We start from the raw sequence: 26,171 nt of genomic DNA on the forward strand, positions 1-26,171 counted from the left end.
TAAGACATCTATCATTACTATTGTTAGGTTTATTATTTCTTCTTCCTAAAGTTCAAAGCGTGGCATAAATGTAAGGCATCTGTCATCATTAGTATTATAATTTCTTATTACTATCCAGTCTCGTCACCAAAAATACCCAATCGTGTGGATATTAATGGAACTCCATTGGTAAGAAGCTAGACCAAGCCCTGGGCGGGGGGGGGGGGGGGGGGGGGGGGGGAGTTTTTACTTTTTTTGCGGTAAGTGCACATAACATAAAATTTACCATCTTGGGGTGCCTGGGTGGCTCAGTCGGTTAAGCGTCCAACTTCGGCTCAGGTCATGGTCTCATGGCTCGTGGGTTCGTGCCCCGCCTCGGGCTCTGTGCTGACAGCTCAGAGCCTGGAGCCTGCTTCAGATTCTGTGTCTCCCTTTCTCTCTACCCCTCCTCCGTTCATGCTGTGTCTCTCTCTGTCTCAAATAAACATTAAAATAATAATAAAAAAAGAAAGCTGAGGAAGGTCTCGCTGGAGGCTCTTCCTTACTGGAGAGGTTTTCTTCTCCTAAGCAAATTTGGGAGCTTGGTTGGTCCTGGAGGCAGCCGGAGGGATAAGATGCCCTTTCTGAGATACAGCCACCTGAGCACCCAGTGACTGGATGGCCCTGAAGGAGGACAGACGCTGGGCCTTTGTGAGGACACCAGTTTCCCCCTCTCCCAGGAGCTGCCGTCAGCTCCCTCGCCAGGATGGGGAGTATGGACCACTGCCACTTCCACACGAACTTAGTGCGACCTCAAGACAAACAGAGCTTGGTAACTAACTAGTGGACAGATGAACCCACAAACCCCAAATAACCTGAAACCGTTAGAGGCCAGCTCATTGTCCCCGACCTGGGGCCGTGGACCTCACTGTCACCTGCTGCCTGCCTCTCCCCGTGGCCTGGGCTCTGCCAGGCGCCCTCTTCCCCAGAGGATCTTGTCGGCCCTCTTCCTTCCCCAGGGCAGAGACTCAGAGATTGGGAGTGTGCAGCCTTGCAGGGCCACCAAAGCTGTCGTCCCTCTGAACTGTCTTCCTAGAAGATAGGATTTCAGTCTTACAGCCTAACCAGTAGGGGGAACAAATAACTCTCTGTTGGCCGTAGATACGTTTGGCTGACATTTTGCTTTTAAAACATATGAACCAGGAGAAGAGTTCACATAAAAGCATGTTATTTCCAATTTCCTTAGAATACTTAGAAGATTGGTAACTCCAGACCCGCGTTCCTGCCTGGCAACCGTGGTGGGAGCTGAATGGCAGCCTGCTGTTCTACTGGGTCACGTGCTGCCTGGGTTGCCATGGCCCCTGGGAATCTTGGGCTCATTCACGTTCCTGGCTGGGTCCCACAGGGGCATTTGGGTTGGGGACTTCACCACAGAGGGCTCCACAGTACTGAGAAGCCACAAGGCCAGGCACCCCCAAAGCTGTTTCTGCCCGACTTTGTTGTTCCTGGTCGTGACAATTCTGTCATCATGATTGGGCCAAGAACATTCTCCTTCCGTGATGTATTGGGATCCTGGCAGGAAGCGGGGGGCACATTCAAGCTGGGTAATTGATTTGATGCGTGTTTAACAAAGGGACTGTTGACAAAGGTATGGGCAGAGTTTAGGAAAGCTGACAAAGGATAGGGCAGCACCCTGAGGCTAGCAACCGTGGGGAGCAGTTAGCCTCCCTGGGCCACGTGCCCTAGGGGAGGGTACTGCATAGAGAGGGCTGCCTGATAGGAATGTGGCTTTCCAGAAGAGATTCGGCCAAATCGCAGTGACCCTGCTCACTCTCCTCCTGCCCTGCTTTTACTTTTGGGCTGCCCTGTTGGCCAGACCCAACTGGAGGCCAGAGATCACGGGAACTTCTGCAGCAATCTATTTCAGGAGGGGCCCAGACAGAGCGGAGAAGTGTGGAAGAAAAATCTGCAAGAACATTATATGAGGTTGCTAAACCCTGATCCCTCAGCTGGCTGCGGTAGGAGATGGTTCAGTCTGTGGGGGGGCGGCTGGCCTGATCACGGGGAGCGGTCCCCGCTTTGGTGTGGGGAGCTCGTATTTCTGGGGGCAGGCCTGCCTGGCCTGGTTCCCTGTCCCGTTGGGTCTGGCTCCTCTCTAGTGTGTATCTGTATGTAGGTGTGAGTGGGTGGGCTCTCCCACCACCGGGCTGCCCCTTTCTCTGGAGCTCCATAGTCTCCCCCAAGTAGCTCTAAAAGGAAACTTAGGATAGCAGGAGGAGCAGGTCTGTTTGTCTGTGAGGGCTCCTGTGGGGACAGCCTTGCAATGAGCCCGAGGGAAGGGCAGCGTCTCTTTATTGACTTCTATTACTTGAACACCCTCTGCGTACAGCATCTTCTCAAGAGCCTTCCTGCTGTGATCCGATCTCAAAGGCTCCTTCGTCCCAGATTATCTTCCCCACTAGCCTGCCTTGGATTTTGAGATCTTATGCAGCTTCCCAGCCTCAGAGACTGTCATAGCTTGAAGGACCTTTCTGGCGCCTCATTGGCCAGAGAGCAAACCGAGGCTCAGAGATAGGAAGTGACTGACCCCAAGGTCTCAGGGTGATCTGGGGCTAGAGCAGGAACAGGAACTTGTGCTAGCCCCTGGGCTTGGGGTCTTGTGGCCTCCACCGCACCTCCCCTGGCAGGCGTTTTGGGGATAGAGTCTGACAGGGAGGAAGGGGCAATCCCGGAGGCTGGGTGGCTAGTCCACGTGGTCTTAAGAGAGGGGGATCTGGAGCATAAAAGGAGTTGCTGTCTAACTGGGCCAGGGTTAGCTCTTCCCTGGGGGCTTTAGGGGATGGGGATGGGGATAAAGAAGTAGAAAAGCCGTTTCCGAGCACATCCCGGACAGTAGGACACAGACCACGTCCGTGGGATGAACTGGGAAGGAGGACGCTGTGGGGCCAGGCTGGGAGAAGCAGGTCCCAGGTGAGCGGTCGGCATGGAGCGGTGGCAGGTGTTCCTTAGAGGTGGAAGGCCTGAGTCCGGTTTTGCCACGCAGAGAAGCGATCTCGGGCATAAATCATCTTCTGTTTCCATTTGTACAGAGAGAAGACAGTAACACCTCACAGGATTGCTGTAGGATTTATTGATATTAATATCCAATATTAATAATACCGAGGATAAAAGCTATCACTTACAGAGGCTTACTACGTGGCAGGCGCTGGGCCCAGCAATTTCCATGCATTATGTCCTTGAATCTTCACGGCAACTCCACGAGGAAACTGAGGCTCACGATGCCTCGGCGGGTTAGTGGTACAGCAGGGCTCGATGAGACAGTGCAGGAAGACATTCTCTATAAACCGCGAACCCCTGGCATGTTTTCTGACGACGTAAGAAAATGTGGCCTCCCCACCGCTGTCCATGTTTATTCCCCGTGGGCTGCGGACGTCCTTGGAACCTTCTTCCAGCATGGCAGTTTTCAGAGCTCTCTCTGGACCCGGGTGTTTTCCACTATTCGCGCCACCTCCCTGGGAATCCTGCCCAGGTACTAATTTTCTGAAGGAGGACAAGAGCCTGGCAAGTGGGAGAACACTCTTGTGACTGACCTGTTGGCCCCCTGTGCTGTCGGCAGAGCCCGGAGCCCTGGGGGGCCGAGGGGCTGCCTCCGGGCATGTGTGCGAGTGCGCATGTGTGCGAGTGTGAACGTGTAAGTGTGTGTGTGAGCAGTGGTGTGCGTGTGTGAGTGTGAGTATATGCCCGCATGTTTATGTAAGCGTGAGGATGGGTGTCAGTGCTAATGTGCGCATACCAGATGTGACCGGACGGGTCAAGCCCACTGGGCCTCTGCTTCCAAAGAGCAGTCATTAAGGAAGCATTTTAATGATCCAGATCTGGGTGGGGGGCGCCCGGGTGGCTCAGTCGGCTAAGCGTCCGACGTTGGCTCAGGTCATGATCTTGCGGCTTGTGGGTTTGAGCCCTGCGTCGGGCTCTGTGCTGACAGCTCAGAGCCTGGAGCCTGTTTCAGATTCTGTGTCTCCCTCTCTCTCTGCCCCTCCCCCGCTCCTGCTCTGTCTGTCTGTCTGTCTCTCAAAAATAAGCATTACACAAAGTAATGATTACCCAAACCTGGTGGGGAGCCTAGTGGCGTGGAGGGCGATGTCACCCATCGAGCGCTCGTCTCTCAGCTCCTCACTGGGGCTTATCCAAGCCATGTTGCCTCCTGAACAGGTGCCTCGGCCACCACTTTCCTGGGGAGAGAGCTGGTTTTTATCACCACTCTTAAGCAGAATGGGAGTATGTACATTGGGCCAGAGCCCTGCAGAAGCCTCTCCTTTGGGCAGGGCCGCTCCCCTCTCCCCTGCGACAGGAAATGGCTCCTGCGGGCTGGGCCTTCGAGCTGCTCCCTAACGGGCGCTTGGGAGAGGCTGGGCTGTGAGCAAGAGTGAATCCATGCCAGGCCACTCACTGCGACTGGGGGAGCAGATGGCAGGGCCGGGCCCTTCCGGCCGGCTGCTCCGCCGTCCGGGGCCTCTCCCTGCTGCACACCTGCCTCCCTGTCCCAGGGTCCCCAGGACAGCCAGAGCACGCTGCCATGTTCTTCCTGGTGGCCACGTCCTCTGGCACTCGAGGGAGCAAAGACCCTTTTCCGTGGGGAGCAGAGGGGCTGACCTGTTCTGGCTAAAGGGAGAGAGGGCTGGGGAAAAATCACATAATTCCAGGAGAAATGGGTGTTTGGAGCTGTTGACTGAACTTTGTTAAGACCTGCCCATCGCTCACTCCATTCGTGAGAGTCACTCCCCGCTCTTGGGAAATAGTCTCGCCGATCCTTGTATAGAACTTACACGATGTCAGGCACTTCATATGTATTCATTCGTTGAATCTACCCAACAGCCTGAAGAGGTAGATAATGTTGGCGTCCCTTCATTTTACAGGTGAAGAAACCGAGGCTCACTTGTCCAAGGTCACCCAGCTGGTAACAGGCAGAGCTGGGATTTGATACTAAGAGGTCTTGTTCTAGAGACTGCTTTTAACTGCTGTGTATACTACGTCCCTAGGTAAAAGTAGTCCTGTGGTTGATTAAATTTCCTCCATGCTGACTGATTCAAGGAAAGAGGTCGTGGTCAGTGTTTTGTGGGCCAAGCAGGGAGCTGACATCTTGAGGAAGGTTGCGATAGTGGCAGGAAGGTGCTCCATGGTAAGCGAGCTTCAGTAGAGGGCTGCCCCGGGGCTCAGGCTACTGGGGTCAGCCCTTCTTGGGCTGCTCCCTTCCCCACATAGTAAGTGCCCAACAAGTGATTTTTTTTTTTTTCTGTAAAATACTGGAGTATTCAGTTTATTTGGACAGTATACTTGAACATATTAAAAGTTACAAAGCCTAAAACAAGCAAGCAACAAGTCAATAAAATCACAACTCAGAATTCTAACATTTTCACATGGTATCACTGACTATGAAACGCAAAAAGACTATTAATGTTTAAGTGGAATGATCTCTACCCTATAAATTACACTATGTGACCGAAACAAATGATCGCATACCGAAGACTACAGAACATGAGCTGTTCTCCAACACTGCTTTTTCAAAGCTTGAAAAATTAACTGACCCATCATTTTAGGGGGATAAAAGGTATAGATTAGGAGGCTCTACATGTGGATTTAAAAAATTCTAATTAAAATATCTTAAACTATTTTAGATGTTTATTTGATATCGGAAATGTGGTCGACTATCATAAAGTATTTCTCTTCATCACAAAAATTCTATATATTAAGGATTTACACAATCCCCCCAAAAAAATCTAGGAACATTTTTTTGCCCCAACAAGTGATTTTTAAAAATGAAAATAATTTTGGTGATGGCTTTATTGAAATATAATACGCATGCCATACAATTCACTATTTAAGCGTACAATTCAGTGGTTTTTAGTATCTTATTATAATCCAGTGGGATTTAGTATATTCACAGGGCTGTGCCACCATCACCACGATCATCCCAGAAAGGAACGCCTTACCCCTGCGTAGTCACCCCTATCCTGTCTCCCCCAGCCCCTGGTGGCCACGAATCTACCTTCTGTCTCGATGGATTTGCCTGTTCTGGACATTTCACATGCATGGGTTCACATCATATATGGGTTTTTTTTGTGACTGGTTTCTTTCACTTAGCACAACATTTTCAAGGTTCATCCCTGTCGTGACATGAACTAGTCCTTCGTTCCTTTTTGTTGCTGGGTAATACTCCAGTGTATGGGTTTTTAAAAATCCGTTCATCAAGACGATGGATGCTGGGACTACTTCGGCGTTTTGACTCCAGGAATGATACAGCCTTGAAGTTTTTGCGCAAGTTTTTGCATGGAAATGTATTTTTATTTACGTTGAGTGTGTACGTAGGAGTTGAACTGCCGGGTCATACGGTAACTCTGTGGTTAACGTTGGAGGAACCGCCAGACTGTTTTCCAAAGCGGCTGCACCGTTTTCCATCGCTATCAGCCATGTATGCAGGCTCTAATTTCTCCACATCCTCAGCAACGCTTGTTTTTTTCTGTTTTTTTCAGCAGCAGGCATCTTGATGGCTCAAGGTGGTATCTCGTTGTGCTTTTGATTTATGTTTCCCCGATGATTAGCGATGCTGGGCCTCTTTTCATGTGCCTTTTAGCTATTTGTTTATCGTCCCTGGAGAAGTCTGTTCAGATCCTTTGCCCATTTTTAATTGGGTTCCAACAAGAAGAGCAAAGGAGTGAGCAGGTGAGCCGGCCTACCAGGTGTCAGACCCTGGGGAAGAGGATGAAGAGGACCAGTCCTTGCCCTCAGAGAGCTCATGGCCCAGAGCCGGGGACAAACACACCTGAGGAATCGGACAGATGCATGTGCTTGAGCAGCAGTAGGCGCAAGAGGCTGGGTCAAGTAAGGAAGGCTTCCTGGAGGTGGAGGCGTTTGAGTTGGATCTTTATGGGAGGTGGGGAAGCGCAGGGCTGAGGAAAGGCCATTCAGGGGGGAGAACTTGCTCTGGGGTGGGAAGGTACCGGCAGAGCTGGGGAGCCACCAGGAACTAAAGGGCAGGGGGAATGCAAGGCAGGGCGGCATCTAGAGGCTGTTTTAAAAAATATGTATAAGGGGCGCCTGGGTGGCTTGGTCGGTTAAGCGTCTGACTTCAGCTCAGGTCATGATCTCATGGTCCGTGAGTTCGAGCCCCGCATCGGGCTCTGTGCTGACAGCTCAGAGCCTGGAGCCTGTTTCAGATTCTGTGTCTCCCTCTCTCTCTGCCCCTCCCCCGTTCATGCTCTGTCTCTCTCTGTCTCAAAAATAAATAAACGTTAAAAAAAAAAATAAAAAAAAATAAAAAATATGTATAAATACACACTTTTAAATGTATTTGTTTTGAGGTGGGGAGGGGCAGAGAGAGAGGGAGAGAGAGAGAATGCCAAGAGAGTCCCAGGACAGAGCCTGACACGGGGCGCGAACTCACGAGCCGTGAGATTGTGACCTGAGCCGAAATCAAGAGTCAGACCCTTAACGGCTCACTTTTGGATCCAAGGAGAAAGTACCAGGAGAGGTGCCTGCATGGCTGAGAGGTATGGAGTGACGGCAGCCCCACCTGGATTTAAATTTGCCATCCAGACTCTGCTTGTCCTGGAGCCCTCCTAACAGAACTGCTGAAGCTGCTGCTGTGGTACCGGGTGGGTCCTTTTATGTTGCGGTAATTATCCTGTCACCCACCAAAAATAATTTCATCCCGGGAAGAAGGAAGGTTCGGGGGTATTGAAAACTGCTGCCGCGTAAGTGCGAGTGGCCTAATTGGGATTCATAAATCCACTTTTTAACAAGCACAATTAGGAATACTTACTGCAGGCCAGCTTGAGGAAGTCGGGAAGGCGCTGTTAGCTGGTGATTCTTTTATGTGGCTTTATTTAATGGGATGGAACACTTAGTTTGATCCTGGCGTCTCAATTAGTCACGAAGGGAGGCAGTCTCAACTTCAAGGTGGGATTTTACCCTCAAGTTTAATCCTGCGTAGTTTATTAGGCAATGTGACGGTGGGAAGAGAGGTCTTCTAGATTGTTCTTTGGGGGAAAGTGCCAACTCCCCCCAGGTTTGGGAAAAGATAGGAGAGATCCCCCCAAATTGGACTGGTAGTCTGATGGTATGGACAAATACTCAAATAAAGAGGGTTCTATCTCCTCCCCGCTTTTTTTGTTTTATAGTCTCTCAGCTATGCCAACTGCTGTGAGGAGGGTGGTGGCCTGACCGGGAAGGTTGAACTCAGGCTCGGGATGGCTGTGAAATCATGTGAGATCCAGAGGCGTCAGGGGGAATGTGGTGGACACAGCCATGGTCCATGGAAGGAGAGGCTAGAATGGGTTAGAATGATCTGGGGAGCTTTCAAGGGAGAAGCAGGGTTGAGGTGGGGCTGAGGATGGGCAAGATTTAGGAATGTGGAAGGGAAGAGAGAGCTCTGGAACCGCTGTGGGCCCCCGACCCAGGCAGCCTTCTCCCCAGGAGGTTGGCAGGCACGGCCATCAGCAGTGACGGAGCTCGGCTGTGCTGGGACCCACGCAGAGGCGGCTGGACACGAGCTGGGAGGCCTGGGAGCTAGTCCTGCCTCCGTCTCACTGTGGGACTCGAGGCAGGTGTCTTCCCCTCTGTGGGTCCCAGTGTCCTCTTGACTACTCTCTAAGGATCCTTCCAGGCTTGACCTGCACAATAGGGACAAGGGATATTGGTGTTACTGCCTAAAGTAGGCAAAGGGTGCTCTAGGAAATTCCCAGGGTAGAAACACATGACACAGTATGAAAAGATTGAGCCTTTTGGGGATGTAAGGAGGAGCATCTGAAGATCTTCACAATGTGGGGCCAGAGCACTCATGGGCCTGGTCTGGTCTTCAAGAGACCCCCATAGATTTCCAATTGCTTCTTGTTAAAATGAATAAAGGATGGATGGAGGGGTGGATGGATGGATGGATGGATGGGAGGAAGGATGAGAGCATGATGGGCTTTGTGCCTGGTGTGAAGGAAGGATCCCTGGTTTAGAGTCAGGAAGGCTTGGGTCTGATCCCCATTCTGCCGTTATTGGCCGTGTGTCATTGGATATGTTGCTTACCTTTCTGAACTGAGGAAGAGGAGGTTATTTTCATCTGAAAAAATGGAGGTTTAATACTACCTATGTCGTAATCTTGTTGTAAGAATTAAATGAAAGGAGATGAAGTGCTTGGCACACAGTAGGTTGGTTTTCCCTTTCTCCTTCTTACTCCTCACCCACCTCCCTGATTGGAAAGTTGGGGTTTTACCTGCTCTGCCTCCAGCTAGGGTCTTGTTGGGGTGCTAGAGAGATATATAACATGTGCGAAAGGTACTTTGTAAAATGTACTTTGCAATCATAAAGGTTGCAAGGCCATTTGGAATAGTACCTGGGCTAATGATGGGGGGGAAGACAGGGAGGGACAGTAAATGGGTCTCAGAGCAGGGGAGAGTTTATGCTGTTCCCTACCAACACTGAGGGCTTAATGGCGGGGGAACTTTGCAGACTTGGTTGGGGCTCCCAGAGGGGGTGTTTGTTTTCAAGGAGGGCTGAGTTTCTGGGGCAGCCCAGCCCGTATGTGGGCCCAGGTAGGGAGATCTGGAAGAACTGTATTCTAGAGGCAATTGGGTTCCCAGGAGAACACCGTTTGACCTTGAAGGGTCATTTGACCTTGAATCAAATGCAATGGCGGGTCCAGAAAACAGATGGGAGGAGTCGCACTGGTTGGGATAAGATCAGAACTAAGGTTTACTCAGCACCATCCATGTTCTAGTGATGGCTTCAGTTGCTTTTACACACATCATCTCCATGGAATATAAAGGCAGCGTGTCATTATTTCGGTATGAGAATGTGCACACGAGGAGGCTGAGGCTCAGAGAAGTGAAGTAACTTGCCCAAAGCAGCAGAGCGAGTAAATGACAGGCCTGAATTGCAACCTGGGTTTGTCTGCCTCCAGAACTTGCTGGAAGTCAACTTCAAAGAGTAACATCTTTTTTATTTTAATTTTTTTTATACTTGTAAAACATAATGGAATAATCTCCCCCAACGCTCCTTTCTTTTTTTTTTTATTAAAAAAAAATTTTTTTTTTAACGTTTATTTATTTTTGAGACAGAGAGAGACAGAGCATGAATGGGGGAGGGGCAGAGAGAGAGGGAGACACAGAATCGGAAGCAGGCTCCAGGCTCTGAGCCATCAGCCCAGAGCCCGATGCGGGGCTCGAACTCACGGACTGCGAGATCGTGACCTGAGCTGAAGTCGGACGCTTAACCGACTGAGCCACCCAGGCGCCCCCCCAACGCTCCTTTCTAGAAAACCTTTTATTTTGAAATAATTGTCAGCAAAAATAGTAAAGAGTGCTCGGGTACCCTTCCCCTGGCTTCCCCCCGCCCCCATGCTAAATAGCATCTCAGGTAAACATAGCATAAATACAAAAACTGGGAATTGATGTTGACATCATACTGTTAACTAAACTATAGATCATGTTTGGGATTTCACCAGTGTTTCCATGAACTCGCTTTGTGTGTGTATCTCTGTGAATTTTATCATATGTTCAGATTCGTGGAACCCCTACTGCAATCAGGGTACAGAGCTGTTCAGTCACTACCCCCCCGCCCAAAAAAAAAAAAAAAACTCCCTTGTGCTACCCCTTTATAGTCCAGCCTTCTTTCCCCACTCCCCTGGTGACCACTGATCTGGTTTCCATCACTCTAATTTTGTCATTTTGAGAATGTCATATAAATGGAATCACAGAGTATGTAACCTTTTGAGGTTGGCTTTTTTCATTCTGCCTAATTCTCCGGAGGTTTGTCCAGGTTGTTGCATATCAATTTGTTCCTTTTTATTACTGAGTAGTTTCCCATGGTGTATTAGCCTCCGAGGGCTGCTGTAACGAAGTACCCCAAGCCGGCTGGTTTAAAACAACAGAAATTTATTCTCTTGAGGTTCTTGAGGCCAGAAGTCTGAAATCAACGTGTCAGCAGGGTGGTGCTTCCTTGAAAGGCTCTGGGGAGGAATCTTCCCTTGCTTCTTCCTAGCCAGCAACCGTGGCTGTTCCTGGCTTGCAGGGGCATTGCTCAAATCTCTGCCTCTGTTGCCACCTGACCTTCTCATAAGGACACCAGTCACTGGATTGAGGGCTCACCTTAATCCACTATGGCCTCATCTTAACTCGTTGTATCTACAAAGACCCTGTTTCCAATTAAGGTCATATTTGGAGGTTCTGGGTGGACGTGAATTTTGGGGGACACTCTTCAGCCTAGCATGGGCATACTGTGTGTGTATAACCATTTGCCCACAGAGGATATTCTGGTTGTCTCCAGGTTTGGGCTGTTACAAATAAAGCTACTGTAAACATTCTAGTGTAGGTTTTTGTGTGAACATAAGTTTTTATTTCTCTGGGATAAGTGCCCGAGAGTGCAATTGCTGGGTCATATGGTAATTGCATGTTTAGTTTAAGGAAAAAAAAAATGCTGCCAAACTATTTTCCAGAGTAGCTGTATCATTTTAAATTCCTGCGGTAATAACAGGAGTGACCCAGTATCTCCACATCCTTGCCAAAATTGGGTGTTATCATTAATTTTTATTTTAGCTCTCCTGAATGACATTACACTGTGGTTTTAACTTTCATTCCCCTAATGCCTAATGTATTTCTTTGCCATCTGTATATCCTCTTTGGTGAAGCATTTCAAGTTCAAGTATGTACCTATTTTTAACTTTTTTTTTTTTTTTTGCCAGTGGATATCACATTGTTCTGAAACTCTATGTTGAAGAGGCTGTCCTTTCTGTGCCAATACTTATGGGCTTCCTTGTGGTGGAATAAACAGGCACTTAAGACTGATTTTGTTGCTAAGGAAGCCGCAACCGAGGGAGGATTAAGGACCGGTTTGAAGTTTCGCGACGTGTTCTCAACAGAGAGGGAGCTGACGTCCAGGTTTCCATGGTCCACGGACGCCCCCATTTTAAAGATGAGAAAACTGAGGCAAGTTAGTGGCAAAACAGGCCCTGGCTTCCCACCAGGGGCCCATCTTTTATAAAGCAAGCAGATGGGCAAGCCAACAGGATAAAAAACAAGGAGTTCCATGCTTTAGAGCTAGAACCCGTGTTCCCTGTCTATACCCCAGGCCCGGTTGAGTCTCAGCCAGCAGAGAAGGGTGATTGGCTGTCAGCAGGGATCTGCGAAGTTGGTCCTAAATGGGAAAGGCAGGTTCAGGTGCAGATTCCGGGGATTCCCTCCCTGTTGGCTCTGAGAGCATCCTGACTCTTGCTGAGGAGCCCCGACTCCGATCTGACAGGCTGGCAGTGTTTGGGAATGACTGCTGTGGCCCCGAGAGCAGGCTTTTAGCTTAATTGAACCAAGTGTCTTAAAATGGCAACTCATCAGTCAGCTTTCATTTTGTTCCTGTCGTTTAATTGTATTCTCCTCTAGGGATTAGCCAAATCAATGTAAATGCTGGGTGATTCTGGGTTTTTTCCCCTCCATTTAAAAATTGGGGGGACACATAGGCAGGTAATTGTCAACTGTAATAACCCAGCCGAGACCGATGAAAGTACCTTTCCTTAGTTGAGCGAGGCTCTCGATAAACCTTGTAAAACGGCAGCACTCGTACCCCGTTCTGCAAAGGATGCCGGTTAGATGAGCCAAGAGATGCTAAGCACCCACGGAGCGTGTTTTGGGAATGAGGGCCCACAAAATGACAGAGTGGAAACCGGGGCCAGTGGGGACCGGGAAATGGTCTTTCTCAATCACTCATCTAAGGCCTTGCCTTTCTGGAGCGTTCCTGGGGAAGCGTGGAGTCAGGAGGCCTGAGTTCTAGGGGCACCTCTGCCAGGACCGGCCGCATACACAGGGGCAAGCCTCTTCCCCTCTCTGGGTCCCCTTGGCCCTGCCATGACGGACTAGGCTAGACAAGGGATCTCATGTCACCTCAACTGTGGCACGTGCCCTGGCATCAACACCTGTGGAGAGAGAGGGCGGCGAAGTGGGATGGAGTGTGGAGCTGGACGGCGATGGGGTCACACTGGAGCCTCCCCTCCGCGGGGAGGGGTGGCCCGCAGAGCAGTCTCACCACGAGGCAAGGGCCCGAGCCTTGGGAGCCACCCTCCCTTTGGCCAACTAACCAGTCATCGGATGCAGCTGCCCCTAGAGTTGGGGTGTGACCTTGACCCAAGTGGCTTTCTCTGGCCAAGGGTAATTCCCAGAGGACTTGGAAATGAATGGCTCAGTCCTAAAGGAGGGATCTGAGTGGGCCGCCATAGCCTTCAACACATCCCCCCTCCGGCCTCCCTCTCCAGGTGCCCCGGCCTGAGAGACATCAGTCTTTGGGGTGGAAAACCTCAATTTCCGCACTCCTGACGGTCAGCTGCCTCTGGCCTGGACCAGGGTCTGAGCGGAATAGAGTTCTAGGTACCTGTCCACCGCTTCCCCTCAGTGGCTCATGTGGGACCTGGGCTGTGCCAGTGGAGAGGACAAGGTGGGGGTGAATTGCTCAGCAGGGCCCGGGAAGATGGCAACATCTTGTCTGGTCTTCCGTAAACGTTGCTGAACACCGGCAAGGTGCCAGGCGCTGGGCACCATGTTAGCGTGGCACACGCGAGGGTCTGAGTGTGACCCGGCTTTGCCGTGCCTCGGTGTCTCCTTCTTGGGGTGATGGGGTGTATTTTAGAGCCAAAACCATCCTCCTGGATATGGATCCCCTTACACGGGGCGGTGGGTAATTTTTAAGGGGAAGCTAGAGTCCTTCCCCAAACACCCCAGCAGGCCAATGGCCGCCACTGAGCTATCACTCTTGCCTTAGCATCCGTGGAAGTTCCAATTTACAGACCGTGATTTTGGAGAGACTTGGTGACAGAAGCCATCCATCTCTGCATTTCAAATTTATTTTATTTTATTTTTCCAGCCCGGGCGCCTGTTCTGCTGTGAACTCTATCTGTCTAATCAGCTTGCAGGCAGTTGAAGGAGAGTGGGCGTCCCCTTGATCTGGGGGGTTTATGTGCATAATTCCCTTTAATTCATCTCAGACAGGGCTTTGAGAGCCAGGTTTGAGAGTGGTTTTCAAAGTCTTTTGCTGGAGTTCAAAGATGCATCTCTCCAGCCGGGCCAGTAAATTATGGGGGCAATTCGCCATGAGTTTCCAATGTGGAGCAAATTCCTAGGACTTCTCGGGAGCGGTAGCCCTCCGCCATCGTTCCCTTCCCCGGCACAGGTGGGGACCGTGGTTTAGTCTGTCTGGACAGCACTCTTCCCCACGCTGCCTGGACCCCATGCACCCCAACCCACCAGCCTCTGCTGGCCCCTGATCCCATAGACCCTCCTGCTCCCTGTTACAATCTTATTTTGAATCTGTGCTGTTGCCCCATTTTTTGCGGGGGGATGGGGCGGATCCCAGGTCAGTTGTGCACTCCGGTGCCGACGAAACCTTTATTCTGAGTGTACGTCTTCACACTTTATTTGCCTGTATGATAAATGCAATTTCCACATCAAGACTATCAGTCATTTTCTGATGTGATCTGTACAGCTCTGCCCGGATTGAATCAGCTCCTGTATTATTGTGACAGTTTATTTGGTGAAAAAAATGAAAGAAGATGTGTAAATTAAAGTGGAGGTGTGCTCGGTGTAATGTTGAGGTTCCAGGGGCGCAGGGGCCCCCGCCGGCTGGTTTCCATCCTCCTTACTCCCTGCATTGGGCTCCCAGCTCTACTGTCCTCTAAGCTCAGGACAGAGACCAAGGCAAGGGCACAAAGTGATGGTTGGGGGCGGTAACGATGCTGGGATATGTCAAGAGATAAGCAGACAAAGAGTCAAGATGCACGGAGACTGGAACTCAGGCTTAGCGTTCTAGTGTTAATGCAAAGGGCTGGAGGTGGGGAGGGGGTGTGGAGAGGAGAGAGAGAGAGAGAGAGAGAGAGAGCGAGCATTGTAACTCCGAACTAGAGGTTAGTGGCAAACGGGACATCAGGACCCTCTCCCTGGATTCCTTGTGAGTCAGCCCTTTGCTGACTCAGGGTAGCAATCCCTTTCTCTTTCCTTCTCTTCCCCTCCCCTGCCCTCTCCATCGAGCTTCCAGGCACACTCACAGCGCCCCAGCTCTGTGGCGCTGGGCCTTGGGAGGGAAAGGCAACCTCTGCATGTGCCAAACGTGCAGGAAGGATGCCCACGGTGCCGTGAGCTCCTTTGAGGAGATGCCAGGCTTGGGGGTGATATGCCAAGGAAGCAGACCCAGCAGTGCGGCGAGGAGGAGGGTGTGGGGACGCCTGGAGGAGAAAGGAGGTCACTCTGCCCGAGGAGTCCTTGGCGGCAATGGGTTCTACCTGGCCAGCCTCACATGTAAGTCATCTCAATTAACCAAGCGGCCACTTCTCCCTCCCTGAGGCCCGTCCCTTTCCCTCCTGCTGTCTCATTTCCAGCTGCTGTTGGCCAGGCCGAAGCCAACCTAGCATAGCAAAGGTCTGCTCCCTGCACAAGACCCCCAGAATACATTTTGAGCATGCTTGCCCCCTGCAGTGTGAGGACCAGAAAGGGGAGGGATCAGGCCACCCTGGTCTGGTGGGAGAACTTGCCTGAAGCAAGGACGGAGACAAAGTTTTGCTCTGGAAGTGGCCAACTCACGCTTAGTCTCTTGCCCCCTGGGTATACCCAACTGCTCCGGAATCTCAGGAAGAGGGGTGGGTCAGGGTTCATTTTCTCCATCCCGGACGGTGACGAGGATGGTTCCCCCAGTCGGGGAACTTCCTTGGGGCCTCTGACTTCCATGGGACAGTCCCTGGTGGTGTTCCCCTGGGGGGAGGAGCTGGTCTGCTTAGCCACCGGCAGCACGGAGACAGAACGTGCAGAACTGAGCTCTCTACGATGGCATTGTCCAATATTGTAGCTATTTGCCACATGTGGTTATTTAAATGAATTAATTAAAAACAAATAAAATTAAAAATTCAGTTCCTGGTTGGAAAAAGATACACCGTGCAAGCATCGATCAGCAGAAAAAGCATGAGTGGCTTTATTAATATCAGGCAAAGTCCACTTCAGAGCAAAGAAAAATTCCCAGGGAAGGGGAGGGACATGACATAATGACAAAACAGTCCATCCTTCACGAACACGGAACAATCCTAAAATACATGCAGCAAAAATTTTGTTCTCTGACCACACCAGCTACGTGGCCACTGTACTGGAGAGCAAGATGTGGAGCATTTCATCACTGCAGAAAGTTCTATGGGGCAGCATCGGTCTACATTTGCTAACCGCACGTCTGTTTTGTTCGCTGCTATAGCCCAGCGTCCAGAAGAGTCAGTCCCCAGCGCGTGATAGGCTCTTAACATTTCGGAGACCTCAGGAGTTCCTGCCCTGGTGCTGCCGCCATCTTGCTGTGTGACCTTGGACATGTTGCTTCACCTCTCTGGGTCTCTTCATCCATCAGTCAAAGGATTGGCGTCATCTCTGAGATCCCTTTCAGCTTTAATAAGCCATGATCTGAAGTATCTAGTTGGCTTATTTCATTTATTTTATTCACAGGGAGGGATCAAAGAGAGCAGGAGAGGACAAAGGGACAAGTTTGATTTTTTAATTTCAGTCCTGAGTTATCTGTAGCTCACAGCACACCCCCCCCCCCCCGCCCCGGCCAATGTAGGGATTTATAAGCTCCTATGACTTGTCCTTCCTGCTCTTCCTTGTGCTATAATTTCCTGATCCCACCAAAGAGCTTCTTGGCTCTCCCCAGCTCTGCCTTAAACCCCAGGCAGGTCTGCAAAGCTGGGAAGCCAGCAAGGGCATAGAAAGGCTCACCCCACTCCGAGAACTTGACCCTCCCCCCAGCTGTCCAGAGCCTATAGCTCCTTCTCCCTCTGGACACCCGCATTCCGTGGTTTGAGGTAGCCTGCCCGGCCTCCATGGAGTCCCGACTGCTGGTGCTCCCCATGTGGGCTGAGGGAGTCCCTGGCAGTGGGGATTCTGCGCTGGCGGCTGCCTCAGTCCATCTGCCAGCAAGCCTCTGGGGGCCCGGGCTCCGCGGTGGGGATGCCGCTGCTTGTGCAGGTGGAGACCAGGCTAAGAGCTGGCAGTGGGGGTGGGGGGAAGGGCATCCCTGTGTTGCTGGGGGGCAACGTGCCAAGCGGAGGAAAAGAAATGTAATTACCTTCAGTACTGGGCTCTTGGCAGAGTGAGAGGCCAGCCCAGCCTGGCTCTAGGACCCCGTGGCTGAGGGTTTGGCCATGTTAGGAGGAGAAACCCTCCTTTGTCCTCTCCCTTTTCTGGGGACCTAAGGCAGAGGCGGGGGTGGGGGGGCAGGGAAGGCACCCAGGCTTCCCCTTTGCAGGCAGTCCCCGCAGGACACGCCAAGCCAGCGCCGACGGGAGAGGCCGAGGACAGCTGCGAGACGGTGGGTGGGTGCCGAGTCCGGCAGCTGTGTGCCAGGCCTTGGTGCGTAAGGGACCATGTGTGACAGGTGTCCCCCATCGCTCTGGGCCTACGATGGTCTCTCTGTGCCCCTCGGGTTGCCGCTTGGGCCCCCACAGCCGTCTCTGCCTCCCCTGCCACGGAGGAGCTCACTTCTGCTTGGGCCCGTGCTTTCTGCCTCCTGGTTGGGTTTGGCCAACGGGGGGCACACGTGGGAGACTGGAGGGCGGGAGGAGAGAGGGGTTGGGGGGTTTCCTCCCTACTCCCTCCCTGTGCGGGGCTCTGGCAGGGGCTGCCCCCCGCCCCCACTATGGCGCCCCTCTTTCTCCGCTTCAGCTCTCGTCGAGCCCCTGCCACCACCACTCTTCACTGGGCCTGTTCAGGACTTCCCACCGTTGCCAATTCCAGAACGTCTTAACATTCTCTGCGGATTCCCTTAATCCTGCGCACGCCTCTGCAAATAGTCCCCTTCAGTAAACTCTGCTCCGTCCGCCTTTGTGTGGAATTCTGATGGTCTCTGAGTCTATATATGTCTTAGGACGTCTGATTTTGTTTCATTAGGTCTGTGCGGTTGGGTCCGTGTTAGTGATTTGGATCCTTAGGACAACAAATCAGTGTATTTTTCTCTGACTTCTCTGGCAGGAGGGGTTATGTAGGGAAGGGAACATACCCTGGCATTTTGAATATACCCAGAGGGGAGCAAGGAGCTGCTTCTAAGAGGCTCCCCCATGTACCGTGCCTTAGCCAACGTCATAGCCAAAATATTTGACAATTGGTACATCATAGAACCCGCCCATCAGAATGGGGCATTGAGCGGTGGAAATGGGCTCCTGGCAGAGTCTAGAACAGATGCTGACCTTGACACAACTGTTGCGGCTGGATCAGGGTAAACTGGTGACGACCAGTCCTGGAACGTGTCTCAGCTTTGCTTTCTTTCCTGTAAAATGGGGCTGAGTTGCACCCTTGGCAAGATGCTGCTTATATGGGTCTGGTTAGAAAGGCCCCAGGGCAGGGCATACCTGAGAGGATGCACAGGGACAGAAGAAGGCACAGAAAGTTATCCCATCATCTCCACAGCCGCCCTGGGATCTAGAGCCCCCAGGATTCGGACATGCAGAGAGAGGGTCCAAGGTTGCTCAGTGTGCCTCAAAGGATGATGGCTAAAACAGCCTTTCTTTTTTCTCTGTTTAATGTTTATTTTTGAGGGGGTGGGGATGGGATTGGAGGAGGAGGGGCAGAGAGAAAGGGGGACTCAGAATCTGAAGCAGGCTCCAGGCTCTGAGCTGTCAGCACAGAGCCTGACACAGGGCTCGAACCCACGAACTGTGCCATCATGACCTGAGCCGAAGTCGGATGCTTAACTGGCTGAGCCACCCAGGCACCCTTCTTTTCTCTGTTTAGCTAGCATTTCTAATCCCCACCCCTCCCACCACCCCCCTCCCCACCCCCCGCCACCCAAGAGGGTATCTTAATCTGGTCTCTAGAAAACAGAACCTGAGGCCAAAACGTGTTGATGTGTTATGGAGGAGTGTGGTCCGGGGGAAGCAGGAGTGAGGAAGAAAGACGGACCAGGAACACTATGCTCCAGAGTCATCCTGGACTGCTGCTTCTTTCTCACCACCTGTGACCTGTCCCTTTCCCCTGTCCTGCGGGTCCAAGTCCCATTCTTCCTGGAGCTAGCGGCCCTGGAGGTGCTTGTTGTCGGGACTTATCTGGAAGGCAGAGATGTAGCCATATTCGTCTTTCGTTCTAATGTGCTTCCTGCTCACGGGAGGAAGATGTGGTGTTGCGGGGACGATCCCAGGCAGGAATCTATCTGTGTGGCTTTGGGAGAGTGATGTTTTCTTCTGGGCCTCGGTTTCTCCTCATATGAAGCTGGATGACCTTGAAAGTCCCTCCCTTAAAAAATTTTTTTTTAATGTTTATTTATTTTTGAGACCGAGAGAGACAGAGCATGAACGGGGGAGAGTCAGAAAGAGAGGGAGACACAGAATCTGAAACAGGTTCCAGGCTCTGAGTTGTCAGCACAGAGCCCGACGCGGGGCTCGAACTCACGGACCGCGAGATCATGACCTGAGCCGAAGTCGGACGCTTAACCGACTGAGCCACCCAGGCGCCCCAAAAGTCCCTCCCTTTAAAATTCTATCTCTGCAGAGTGCACTTGATTCCCCTCGAGTACAGCAGATCCTCGCACTCATACCTCCTTGCCCGTCGTCCCCCATAGAGCCACGGTTCCACGTTGTGGGATAGTTGGACTGGGGTGTTTGGGACGTGGGTGGTATGGAACATCATGATGACTCCTGGCCCTTTAGGGGCCAAACTTTGGTCCTCTGTTTCTAGAATTCTCCATGTGGATCCGAGAAGGCGTCATTCCCAGGCAGGGCTGGGACCAGAGTGAGACAAGTGAGGTCCCTAAGGTAAACACTGACGGATATGCTCGCTCTCAGGTGTTAACCCTGCATTTGCATGACTCTGAGATCGAGTGCCTCCTTAATTTTTTTGAATTAAATTCCTTTCTTGAGATACATGTAGATGCACATACAGTTGTAAGAAACAATATCTTTTATTCAGTTACCTCCAGTGGTAATGTCTTGCAAAACCGCAGTACAGTATTACAACCAGGATCCTGACATTGGTAAAGTCAAGGTACGGAACATTCCATCGCCACAAGGATGTTGCTCTTTTATTCAGCCCTCATTAACCCCAGGCAGTGACTAATCTGTTCTCCATTTCCATCATTTTCTCATTTCATAGAATCCTATAGTATGCAACATTTTGTGGTTGTCCCCCCCCCCCCCACTTAGCATAATTCTCTGGAGATTATTCATTCAGGTTGTTGCATTCCATAGTTTGTTTCCTTTTGATTGCTTAGTAATACCCCACGGAATGGATGTACCAAAGTTCGTTTAACTATTCACCCACTGAAGGACATCTGGGTTGTTTTCCAGTTTCGGGCTATTACAAATAAAGCTGCTACTCTTGGGTGGATTTTGTGTGAACATTTCTTCATTTCTCTGCACGTTTAGTTTTTAAGGAAAATGCCAAACTATTTTCCAGAGTGACTGTACCCTTTTATTTTACCACAAGCAATACATTAGTGCTAGTTTCTTTACATCCTTGTCAGCATTTGGTGTTGTCACAGTTTTTTATTTTAGCCACTCTACTTGGGGCATGTTTTAATTTTTTTCCTTCTATTTTTTATTTGAGAGAGAGAGGGAGAGAGAGCTCACGCAGGGGAGGGGGGAAAAGGGAGAGAGTGAGAGAGAGAGAGAGAGAGAGAGAGAGAATGAGAGAGAGAGACAGAGACAGAGAATCTGAAGCAAGCACCACACTCAGCATGGTGCCCGACATGAGGCTTGATTCCATGACCCTGGGACCATGACCTGAGCTGAAATCAAGAGTTGGACACTCAACCAACTGAGCCACCCAGGCATGGGGCATTATTTTTAAAACAATTTTGCCAAACTCAATCTCCCTGCCATCCTTTTTTTTTTTTTTCAATCTCTTTTTTAATTAGTGTATTTTGGCCATTTACATTCAACATAATTATTGATTTCTTAGGTCTTAAGTACCATTTTGTTTTTGTTATTTGTTTGTTTCTGTTTCTCATTTCTCTGTTTTCTTTTTCCTGCCTTCTGGGGGGTTACTTAAGCATTTTTTTACAAACTGATTTTGATTTCTCTGTAGTATTTTTGTGTGTATATCTTTTTTTTTAAATTTTTTATTTTTTTAATGTTTATTTATTTTTGACCGAGAGAGAGAGAGAGAGAGAGCATGAACAGGGGAGGGGCAGAGAGAGAGAGAGAGAGAGAGAGAGACAGAATCGGAAGTAGGCTCCAGGTTCCGAGCTGTCAGCACAGAGCCCGATGCGGGGCTCGAACTCACAAACTGTGAGTTCATGACCTGAGCCAAAGTCGGACGCTCAACCAACTGAGCTACCCAGGCGCCCCTGTATAGCTTTTTTTTAGGAGTTGCTCAAGGTATTTCATTATGTATACATAACTTATGACAGTTTTATGGTGTCATTTTATCAGTTTGAGTACAGAAACCTTGCTTTCTTTACATCTCTAAACCTTCTTATTTAAAATACAATATTTAATATCAAATTTATTTCAATGGTATACAAAACTTTACTTTTTGTTTTTTAATTTTTTAATGTTTATTTATCTTTGAGGGAGAGAGAGACAGACTGTGAGCAGGGGAGGGGCAGAGAAAGGGAGACACAGAATCCGAAGCAGGCTCCAGGCTCTGAGCTCTCAGCACAGAGCCTGACGTGGGGCTAGAACTCATGAACCGTGAGATCATGACCTGAGCCGAAGTCGGATGCCTAACCGACTGAGGCACCCGGGCGCCCCCCAAACTTTACTTCTATGTAAGTTCATTCCCTCTCTCTCTTTTGTGCTGTTACTTATCATACAAATTACATTTTTATACATCGTGTGCCCATCAACACAGATTTATAATTATTGCCTCATGCAGAAGTTGCAAACAAAAATAGATTTAAATTGCCATTGAAAAACCCAGGGAACTCACCATCTGTGAGGACTTGAGGTTCCTAGTTGGCCTGCTTCTTCCTTCCACCTTCCTTCTTATAATTGTTTTACATAGAGCGTCCAGAGTTTTTCGTTGTACTTCGCCGCAGATACAGGGGACAGTGCATTTCTGTTATCTCCCGGGAAGTGGAAATCCTTAAATTTTGCATCTTGTCGCCTCACGCTAGCCCGACCCTCTTACCAAGTAGGGGAGATGCAGAGAGAAGACAAGAATGAATGTTTATCGAGGACCCACTGGACGTTTTTTTTGTGAAGAGTCTGCTTCAGATTCTGTGTGTGTGTGTGTGTGTGTGTGTGTGTGTGTGTGTGTGTGTGTCTGCCCCTCCCCCTCTCGTGCTCTGTCTTTCTGTCTCTCTCTGTCTTTCTCTCTCAAAAATAAGTAAACGTTAAAAAAATTTAAAAGTTAGCCACTTCCACATGTAAAAATTCGTCAAGTTCTCACAACGTGGTGAGGATAGTTTTATTATTTCTGTGTTACAGATAAGGAAAACATGAGGCTCAGAGAAGATTCATTCATGCAGAGAGGAGGGGGTGTGGCAGCCTTGAACCAAGGCTCCCCGACCCCAGAGCCTGTGCCCTTTCTACTAGAACCCACTCAGCAGCTCAAATCTGGGTTTGCCCCTGGCGCTGCAAGGCTGGGAAACATTCTCTGCCACTCTTTCTTCCTTTTCTAAAAAAAAAAAAAAAAAAAAAAAAGTGTTTTTTGATTTGTTTTGTTTTAGCTTTTTATTATTTTTTTTTTTTAACTTTTTTTTTTAACGTTTATTTATTTTTGAGACAGAGAGAGACAGAGCATGAATGGGGGAGGGTCAGAGAGAGAGGGAGACACAGAATCTGAAACAGGCTCCAGGCTCTGAGCAGTCAGCACAGAGCCCGACGCGGGGCTCGAACTCACAGACCGCAAGATCGTGACCTGAGCCGAAGTCGGCCGCTCAACCGACTGAGCCACCCAGGCGCCCCGAGTTTATTACGAAAATCCACCAAGGCGTAGAAAAGTGGAAAAAATGGTGCAATTAAAGATCCATATACCATGATCAACATTCAACAATCATTGACGTTTTTCTGTATTTACTTCGTCTGTTATATTTTTTGCGGAATCGTTTTAAAGTAAATTACACCATCGTGATAGTCACTCCTAACCAGGTCAGCACGTCAGCGTGCGTCCATCTCCAAAAAATAAGCACATTTTCATACGTGATCACAAGAACCTTATCCCAACTGGCAAAATCAATAATTTCCTAACATCTTTTTTTTTTAAGTTTATTTATTTACTTTAAGTGAGAGAGAGGGAGAGAGAGAGAAAGCTGGCAGAGGCAGAGAGAGAGAGAGAGAGAGAGAGAGAGAGAGAGAGAGAGAATCCCAAGCAGGCTCCACACTGCCAGCGTGGCTCTGGATGCGGGGCTCAAACTCATGAACCGCGAGATCATGACCTGAGCCGAAATCTAGAGTTGGATGCTTAACCGACTGAGCCACCCAGTCACCCCAGTTTTCCAACATCTCTTAATGCCCAATCCTTATTAAAATTTTCTCTGCTGTCCCCCAAAGGCCTCGTGTAGCTGTTTTTTCCCCAACCAAGCTCTAGTTAAGAATCACACATCACTGCATTGCTTGTTTGCTCTCCGTGTCCTGTTTGATTAGGGAGGTTGTTTCTCACCTCTGTAGAGTCTCATTTAGGTGAATTTGGGTGGGGCAAGGAGGAACTTGCAGAGGTGCGTGGGTCACAGCTGGGACTGCCTGACTCCGTTTCCCTCTGGGGTCAGAGTTCTTGGGAACACATCCTTCTTATAAGCAGGCAGGCTGTGACCCAGGATGGGTTCTGAAAGGTCACCCTGCCTGTACTCACAGTCTACATTGAAGACTACGTTGAAGACGACTTGGGTCCACTGGGACCCCAGAGTCTGACCTGGATGCCCTGCTTCCTACCCCGTTTATCGGTTCCGAATGACAGAACCAAAGTTGACGCGTGCGGCCTCTTGAGCGACCTGACAGCGGTAGGCCCAGTTCACAGTGCCTTCCGCCCTCTGCTGCGGAGGATTGATCATGTCGCAGAAATATGGTGCAGTGTCCTGCAGGAGAGGCAGACCCTTGGAACCAATGGATCGGTGCTCTGACCTCTGATCTCCGCCAAGGTCTCCGCTTCTGCCCCACCGGAGAGTTGGCGGAGTGCATGGGCTCGCGCTGGTGGGAGCTTTGCAGAAGGCAAAGGGGAAAAGCGGAAGTGCTTTGGGGTTGCTGGTGTGGGCGGAGAGGCCGGGACGCCGGGGCTGAGGCTCCAGGAGCCCCTCTCCCTGAGGTGTGAACTGAGGACAGGGCTTTCTCCAGCCAAGAGAGGTGCCGGCTGGGTGGGGGTGGAGGCACAGGGTGGTTTCACATGGTCAGATGCCTCTGGTTAGTTCCTTTAGGCCCTGGAGGGTAGAAAGGCCAGGTTGGCAAGGCTGAAAGAGAGGGATGTGTTTCCGGTTACCATTCGTACGCGTTCTTCTTATGTCTGCTTTGGTGCCAGTGGGGCCTGGCTGTCTCCCTCTGACGGGACACTCCCCTCCCGTTGGGGACCAGAGCGCCAGGAGCGGGGGGGGGCACAGTCCCGCCAGGCAGTCAGCCCCAAAGGAAACCCAACCACAGGTACAAAAGGAAGCTTCCAGAAAGGAAAGGACTCCCTCAATTCTGCGTTGGGTTGCCAGTCGGAGACTGAGGTGTCGCTGGTCAGGGACACAGAGAGAAGAGAGAGGGTGGGGTGGGCAGGATGTGGGGGAGGCCAGAGGCAGGTGCAGTGGGGCTGGGACTGTCCTTGAGGGGGCCGGGCAGTGGGGGAGCAGTGTGCCGGGCCGGCTGCAGGAGCAGGAGCCCTCCCCCACCCCGCCTCACTCTGGCTGAGTGGCTGTTCCCCGAGAACTTGACCTTAGCGAAGAGTACTGTAGTGCCCACTCACTGCGGACATGATCACTCTTCATTGCTAATAAACGTTTCATTGTAGAAACAGCGGTCCAAATGGGCCGCCGCGTCGGCACTGGGTGTCGATTGCTCTAATGGCTGATGGCCGTATGGAGGGCCTGTGTGTGTGTGCGGGGTGCATGCACGTGTATGTGTACATCTGTGGTGTGTGCACGTGTGCATGCTTATGTGGTGTGGGTCTGTGATGCGTGAGGGTGCACACGTGTGCGTGCACATACGTTAGGGTCTCTGCACTTACAGTGGCCTTGGCCCCTATCTGTCATGCCTCTTTCTGGACACCGGGGAAAGCCACCCCTCTCCCCTCACTGGGATAATGGCAAGGTCTGGATGCAGGTTTTTAACCAAAGGAAACATTTTAGGGTGTTAAAGACACCTTCTGGAAACCCAGCGTTTAGGCGGGAGCGTTCGCATACGTCGCAGGGTAACATTACTTCTTCTGTAGAACTTCCGCACCCCTTGTCTGTCTGTCCGTGGCTTTCCCAGCTACCACGGCACCCTCACAGCCTGTGAATTGCCCTGCACACCTGTGTGCCTTCCCCTGCCCTTTTTCTCCTGTTTTCTGTTCTCAGTGGCTGTGGGCAGGGGCGCCCTCCTCAGTCTCCCCAGCCCCACATGCAGCCTGGAGGCAGAGAGGGGAGCAGGGGAGGTGGAATGGAGGAAGGGGACTGTGTTACTGAGGCTAAGGCCTGGAGAAAGAAGGGGTGAAGTGGTTTGGATGGACTGGGGTTGGGGTGGCTGAGCGAGGAGTGTGGACCTCACTGGGGTCCCAGGAGTTAGGAGTGCAGCTTCCCCCAGGTGTGAGGGCTTCTGTTCCAGCGCTGTCATTGGGCATCAAGTGCTGCCCCTTCAGAGACCCTTCTGAGCCCGAGTGGCCTGGAGGCCATTTGGTCCTGACGAAAGCCCCCTCCCAGATGAGGTGTGCAGGGTCAGGTCCGCCAGCTGGCCTTGGGTTTGTGTCTAAACACTTCTGTTTGACAGTGGGGAGGTTGAGGGATGCTTTGGATCTCAGTGGCAGTAATCCCTAGGGAGCAGACCCCACCCAGGACTCTGAAGAGGCACACTGGGGTCTTAGGGCTGTAAGGAGGCTGTAAGGAGGCCTGCTGTTACCCTGCCCTTCCCTGGCTTCCCTGGAGAAAGTGTCTCACCACTCTGTGGTTGAACCACCATGCCAGAAGGAAAGTTCTGCCTTATGCCTAACTTCACTCCTTCTTGTTGGAGTTATAATGCCTTTCTATGTCTGGATGCAATTGGAGATGGGGGTTGGCTGCTGTGTCACAGCCCCTTTGCTGGCTAACTCGGGCTCAGTCACTAATGTTCTGGAGGCTCTGGAACTAAG

The 26,171-nt window shown here is 50.8% G+C and overlaps 1 long non-coding RNA gene across 1 annotated transcript; it reads left to right on the top strand.

The window, feature by feature from the left end:
• The first annotated feature begins 1,377 nt into the window (after window positions 1-1,377).
• Window positions 1,378-3,354, top strand: LOC122239217. The gene is made up of 2 exons (XR_006218171.1): window positions 1,378-1,562; window positions 3,048-3,354. It is a non-coding gene; the product is annotated as an uncharacterized LOC122239217 (long non-coding RNA).
• The last annotated feature ends 22,817 nt before the right edge of the window (window positions 3,355-26,171 follow it).

The sequence above is a fragment of the Panthera tigris genome, chromosome B3, assembly GCF_018350195.1.
Source record: "Panthera tigris isolate Pti1 chromosome B3, P.tigris_Pti1_mat1.1, whole genome shotgun sequence".
In the NCBI taxonomy this organism is placed as follows: domain Eukaryota; kingdom Metazoa; phylum Chordata; class Mammalia; order Carnivora; family Felidae; genus Panthera; species Panthera tigris.